This window comes from Oncorhynchus keta, chromosome 1 (assembly GCF_023373465.1).
Source record: "Oncorhynchus keta strain PuntledgeMale-10-30-2019 chromosome 1, Oket_V2, whole genome shotgun sequence".
Classification (NCBI taxonomy): Eukaryota; Metazoa; Chordata; class Actinopteri; order Salmoniformes; family Salmonidae; genus Oncorhynchus; species Oncorhynchus keta.
In genome coordinates, this window is record NC_068421.1 from 82749653 (window position 1) to 82755867 (window position 6215).

Sequence of the window (6215 nt, forward strand, 5' to 3'; positions counted from 1 at the left end):
AGAGTCGCCTCTGGTACTCTTGCTCTTGTGCATCCCAGAGTCGCCTCTTGTACTCTTGCTCTTGTGCATCCCAGAGTCGCCTCTTGTACTCTTGCTCTTGTACATCCCAGAGTCGCCTCTTGTACTCTTGCTCTTGTACATCCCAGAGTCGCCTCTTGAACTTGTACTCTTGCTCAGTTGTGCACCGGGGCCTCCCATTCCTCTTTCTATTCTGGTTAGAGCCATTTTACGCTGTTCTGTGAAGGGAGTAGTACACAGCGTTGTACGAGATCTTCAGTTTCTTGACAATTTCTCACATGGAATAGCCTTCATTTCTCAGAACAAGAATAGACTGATGAGTTTCAGAAGAAAATTATTTGTTTCTGGCCATTTTCAGCCTGTAATCGTACCCACAAATGCTGATGGAAAGCCCTGTGAGTATAGGATGCGTCAAATGTAGAGGCACCCTGTTATCGTTTTATGTAGGCTATATTTTGTGGGTTGCATTGATTGGTCTTCCCTGTCAGACCCCTGTCTAGTCCTATCCTCCGCATGGTGTGCTGGATTGCAGCTGTGATACATTTCTGCAGCTTTCTCCACAGCCTGCAGTGTGTGGGTGTAAATAGGCCATCAAGGGCAGGAAGATACTAAAGGCAGACAAAGCCTGCAAATCCTATACTACCTTGTATTCACACCACAACTCTGCACTGAGATCCCAGAGATATTAACTGATGTGGGGATTGCCTTCCAGAAAGCATTAAGATCATTTTTAGCCCATGTTACAATGAATCATTATATTCATAGTATAGTTCACTCAGTGGGCTTCACACAATCACAATGGGTCACGGTTGGCTTTGACAAAGAACATGTGTGAGACAGTACAGTAGGCTACATTACAGTAAACTAGAAAGGACACCAGACTTACACATGCATTCTGAGGGGTGACATCATTTTCCTCTCACCAGGCATCAACCCACTTCTTGTAAGAATGACATCCTCCGATGATGTCATGCTCCCAGGAAAGTGGTCACATGGTGCACTGCACACTGATTAATAATTAATAAACGGATTCCATCATTTGACGTGCTGAGCAGAAAGAACAGTAGCCGAGCCATCGCCTATATACAGGAACATACACGGAGAGACACATACATTGTGGATATGTACCTGTAGTCTAGAGTGGCATAATAGGATCGCAAGGGGTGGGGGGGGGTAATATGAAAATAATATGAAATATGAATATGAAATAATATGAAAAGTAGGCGGCAGGGAATCCTTGCTACCAGTAGAAATATTTAATGACGTTGTTGCATGTGATACGAGCCACATACATATGACTCTGGCTACGAAGGCTATTGCGCTTTGAAACGCCATCTCATTAATTGACTGTTGGCTATTGTTTAGCAAATTAATATGCTCATGTCAAATTAATTTATCTAGATAGCAGTGACTGTGTCGTCTCTTATCTTGAGTAGTGAATAGCCATAGCTACGGAGTGAAGTAGAATTTTCCTGAGGGAGAAGATTATTATTTTATAAGCTTTTTTATTGAACCTTTATTTAACTAGGCAAGTCAGTTAAGAACAAATTATTATTTTCAATGACGGCCTAGGAACAGTGGGTTAACTGCCTATTCAGGGGCAGAATGACAGATTTGTACCTTGTCAGCTCAGGGGCTTGAACTTGTAACCTTCCGGTTACCCTGCCGCCCCGGTGCGAGGAACAACAGAAGATTTACTATCTACGTCACAGGCAAGCCTAGCTGGCATTCTTTAAATTGATTGTCCTACTGATGAGATCGATGATGGCCAACAAAAGCTGGCTGAGCTTCCTTTCATGAGACTATACATTCTGTCTTGGCAGTCAGTATGGCTTCGCTTACCATCGTCTCCCAACAACATGATCTCACATCTCACTGCTATATTTCACCAACGTTTGTCCAAAAGACACAATCGTCAAACCGCAAATCTGTAGTCAAAGGTGCTATACAACCGTGAAATGTGAGATTAGTTTCTGGCCACCTGCGATGCCTTCTCTCGACAGCGCCGCTTGAAGTCCACAAAGGACAGGTCATATCCTAGATTTGGCTTTTTAAAATTTTGTAAATAAAGTGATCCTCTTCTGAAGGTTCTGACAGCTCTTGGCCTTGCCAAGACACTCAGCCAATTAACCCCTGCTGACATCAATCAGACAGAAGAAAATTCTGATGTCTGACAAAGCCATGCTGCATAATCTCACATTTTAATGTCACAACTTGCCATTTGCACCACTTGGACAAACGTCAAGAGTCAACATGAGTTTGTGAGGTCTTGTTGCAATAGAATAGACCATGTTATGGCAGGTGACAAACCTGACTGGGATAGCCTTTTCACCTTTGATGCCCCCGAAGAGCGGTGCTCACTATAAAACTGATTTTACGGAGGTAGGATAGCAGAAGCTTGCAGAGTATTAGCACTGAAGCATGGCACTCTACAAGAGTGCAATTAAGACCCAGTGGAGCATGAAGGCTGAAGGCCAAGCTAAGTATCTCCCACCTCTATTAACAAAAGGTTAGGTTATACCTATACCTCAGCGCTTTGTAAATTATTTACCTTTAAAACTGTATAACGAAAGGAAATATAATTTGTTCAGCTTTTTCCTGTAAATAACAGGGTAGGTATTAATAGTGTCTGTATATTTACAGTGGGGCAAAAAAGTATTTAGTCAGCCACCAATTGTGCAAGTTCTCCCACTTAAAAAGATGAGAGGCCTGTAATTTTCATCATAGGTACACTTCAACTATGACAGACAAAATGAGAAGAAATAAAATCCAGAAAATCACATTGTAGGATTTTTTATGAATTTATTTGTAAATTATGGTGGAAAATAAGTATTTGGTCACCTACAAACAAGCAAGATTTCTGGCTCTCACAGACCTGTAACTTCTTCTTTAAGAGGCTCCTCTGTCCTCCACTCGTTACCTGTATTAACGGCACCTGTTTGAACTTGTTATCAGTATAAAAAGACACCTGTCGACAACCTCAAACAGTCACACTCCAAACTCCACTATGGCCAAGACCAAAGAGCTGTCAAAGGACACCAGAAACAAAATTGTAGACCTGCACCAGGCTGGGAAGACTGAATCTGCAGTAGGTAAGCAGCTTGGTTTGAAGAAATCAACTGTGGGAAATGGAAGACATACAAGACCACTGATAATCTCCTTCGATCTGGGGCTCCACGCAAGATCTCACCCTGTGGGGTCAAAATGATCACAAGAACAGTGAGCAAAAATCCCAGAACCACACGGGGGACCTAGTGAATGACCTGCAGAGAGCTGGGACCAAAGTAACAAAGCCTACCATCAGTAACACACTACGCCGCCAGGGACTCAAATCCTCCAGTGCCAGACGTGTCCCCCTGCTTAAGCCAGTACATGTCCAGGCCCGTCTGAAGTTTGCTAGAGAGCATTTGGATGATCCAGAAGAAGATTGGGAGAATGTCATATGGTCAGATCAAACCAACATGTAACTTTTTGGTAAAAACTCAACTTGTCGTGTTTGGAGGACAAAGAATGCTGAGTTGCATCCAAAGAACACCATACCTACTGTGAAGCATGGGGGTGGAAACATCATGCTTTGGGCTGTTCTTCTGCAAAGGGACCAGGACGACTGCTCCGTGTAAAGAAAATAATGAATGGGGACATGTATCATGAGTGAAAACATCCTTCCATCAGCAAGGGCATTGAAGATGACACGTGGCTGGGTCTTTCAGCATGACAATGATCCCAAACACACCGCACGGGCAACAAAGGAGTGGCTTCGTAAGAAGCATTTCAATGTCCTGGAGTGGCCTAGCAAGTCTCCAGATGTCAACCCCATAGAAAATCTTTGGAGGAAGTTGAAAGTCCGTGTTGCCCAGCAACAGCCCCAAAACATCACTGCTCTAGAGGAGATCTGCATGGAGGAATGGGCCAAAATACCAGCAACAGTGTGTGAAAACCTTGTGAAGACTTACAGAAAACGTTTGACCTCTGTCATTGCCAACAAAGGGTATATAACAAAGTATTGAGATAAACTTTTATTATTGACCAAATACTTATTTTCCACCATAATTTGCAAATAAATTCATTAAAAATCCTACAATGTGACTTTCTGGATTTCTTTTCTCATTTTGTCTGTCATAGTTGAAGTGGACCTATGATGAAAATTACAGGCCTTTCTTATCTTTTTAGGTGGGAGAACTTGCACAATTGGTGGCTGACTAAATACTTTTTTGCCCCACTGTACATGTTTGTGGAAGGTCTGTGTTAGGCATCCTCCTCAGTCTACAGTGTTTCCACTGGACCCTTGCCCAGGGCCCCTGCTATGAATAACCCTGTGTCCCATAGCTGCAAGAGTTTAATTTCCCAGGCAAAGTGGACATGCCATCCGTAAGGACAACTCAGGACATCTTCCAGAAGTTTGCACACATACAGTACAGTGCACTGCCCTTCATGGATTCAAATTGAGAAAAAAGGAACAATGTAAGGAATTTGTTGGAAACTTCCACCAGCCATACACCAATGCAGTGGTTTTAAATGCAAGAGGGAGAGTGAATGAGGACACACTTCTGGAAAAAGGGTAGAGAATTGGAATGCAGCTGAGTTGGCCTTGCAGAGGGGATCAGATGATATGTGTTCCTTCAGTTCAGTCTGGGACATACAGTAAAGATCTAGTTATTATTATTATTTTTTTTTTTTCACTAATTTGCATAAAGTAACACCTCCATGGAAATGTAAAATGCTGCTTACTGAAGTTCTCCCCCAAATTAAACGTGTGTGTGTCAAGGATCCCTCTGGAACTGTGTCATTGCTCACACCTGGTCCCCATTCCCACTGATTGTATTTGTAGAAATGTGCCCTTTGTTTCTCCATTGGGCTGTCGATTATTGTTACAATGTCTGTTGGTCATGTGAGTACCTATGCTATGTTGTTTTGGCTTTCGTGCCACGTGTATTGTGCAGATGATTACAGGTCTCATCCCGTGTGATAATCATTGTGCGCATGTGTTATTTATCCGAGGTACTCCTCGCTCTTTTGTTTGGGTTTCAACCCTGTTTTGTATACGTGTTTGTTTGGTCTTCATCCCCGTGCCTTTAAATGGCACGCTGTAATGTGGTTATAATACAAATGTAAAAAATACTAATTCCTGCGCCTGTCTCCCGAATCATTCATACGAACGTGACAGCTAGTGTGTGTGTGTGTGCTTCCATGTTTTCATCCATCCATGCAGGACAGAGGGGTACTCAACCAATCAGATGAGAGTGTGATGAGCACGCCAGCTTACGGTTTGTGGGAAACAACCAATCAGATGAAGGAGCGTGATGACTGGTATGCTGACTGGCTTGCAGGGGCAGATGAAAGACATGTATTTCTTTTATCTAGTGATCATCAATGACTTGGTTATTTATTAGATATAGTAAAACCAACCGTTACAAATGCAAAGTGTTAATCGGATGTCTTATTACAACTCAGCTTGTAAGCTTATCATAGTGACTTGTCTAGCCAAAATAGGTTTACTCCAGTATCTGCATTGTTTTTCAAAGGGCATGTACACAAACAAATGGACACATCTTGAGTTTAGATGTATCTATTTTAAAACATACAGTTTCACAGACGTTTCAATTTTTAAATTGGCTTATTTTTTACTGATGATAAGATGAAAATTACATAGTAATTTATTTATGTGCAAAATAAAGTACTATTGTAAGTGCCTAACTTAACATAGCCTTGCAGAATTTCACCACCCTAACCCCACTTACAGTACATAATGACTTTTTTTTTGTTAACAGATATTTTGTTCCATATAGTGGAGGCTCCTTAGAGGAAGAAAGGTGAAGACCATCCTCAGTGAATTTTAAAAAAAAAACGTAAATTGTGAAACATTCAAAAAAGTGATCCTTTTAAGAAAAAACGATACTAAATATATTCATGTCACCAAATAATTTATTAAAACACACTGTTTTGTAACGAAGGTCTACAGTAGCCTCAACAGCACTCTGTAGGTTAGCACCATGGTGTAGCCGGAGGACTGAGATTTTCCGTCCTCCTCTGGGCACACTGACTTAAATACAAAATCTAGGAGGCTCATGGTTCTCACTCCCATAGACTTACACAGTAATTATGACAGCTTTCGAAGGACATCCTCCAACCTACCAGAGCTCATGCAGAATTAACTGACATGTTGTCCACCCAATCAAAGGATCAGAGAATGAATCTAG

The 6215-nt window shown here is 41.8% G+C and overlaps 1 long non-coding RNA gene across 1 annotated transcript; it reads left to right on the plus strand.

Annotated features, from left to right (window-relative positions):
- Nucleotides 1-4858: 4858 nt before the first annotated feature.
- Nucleotides 4859-5936, plus strand: LOC118396215 (uncharacterized). The gene is made up of 3 exons (XR_004828162.2): nt 4859-4906; nt 5228-5325; nt 5787-5936. It is a non-coding gene; the product is annotated as an uncharacterized LOC118396215 (long non-coding RNA).
- The last annotated feature ends 279 nt before the right edge of the window (nt 5937-6215 follow it).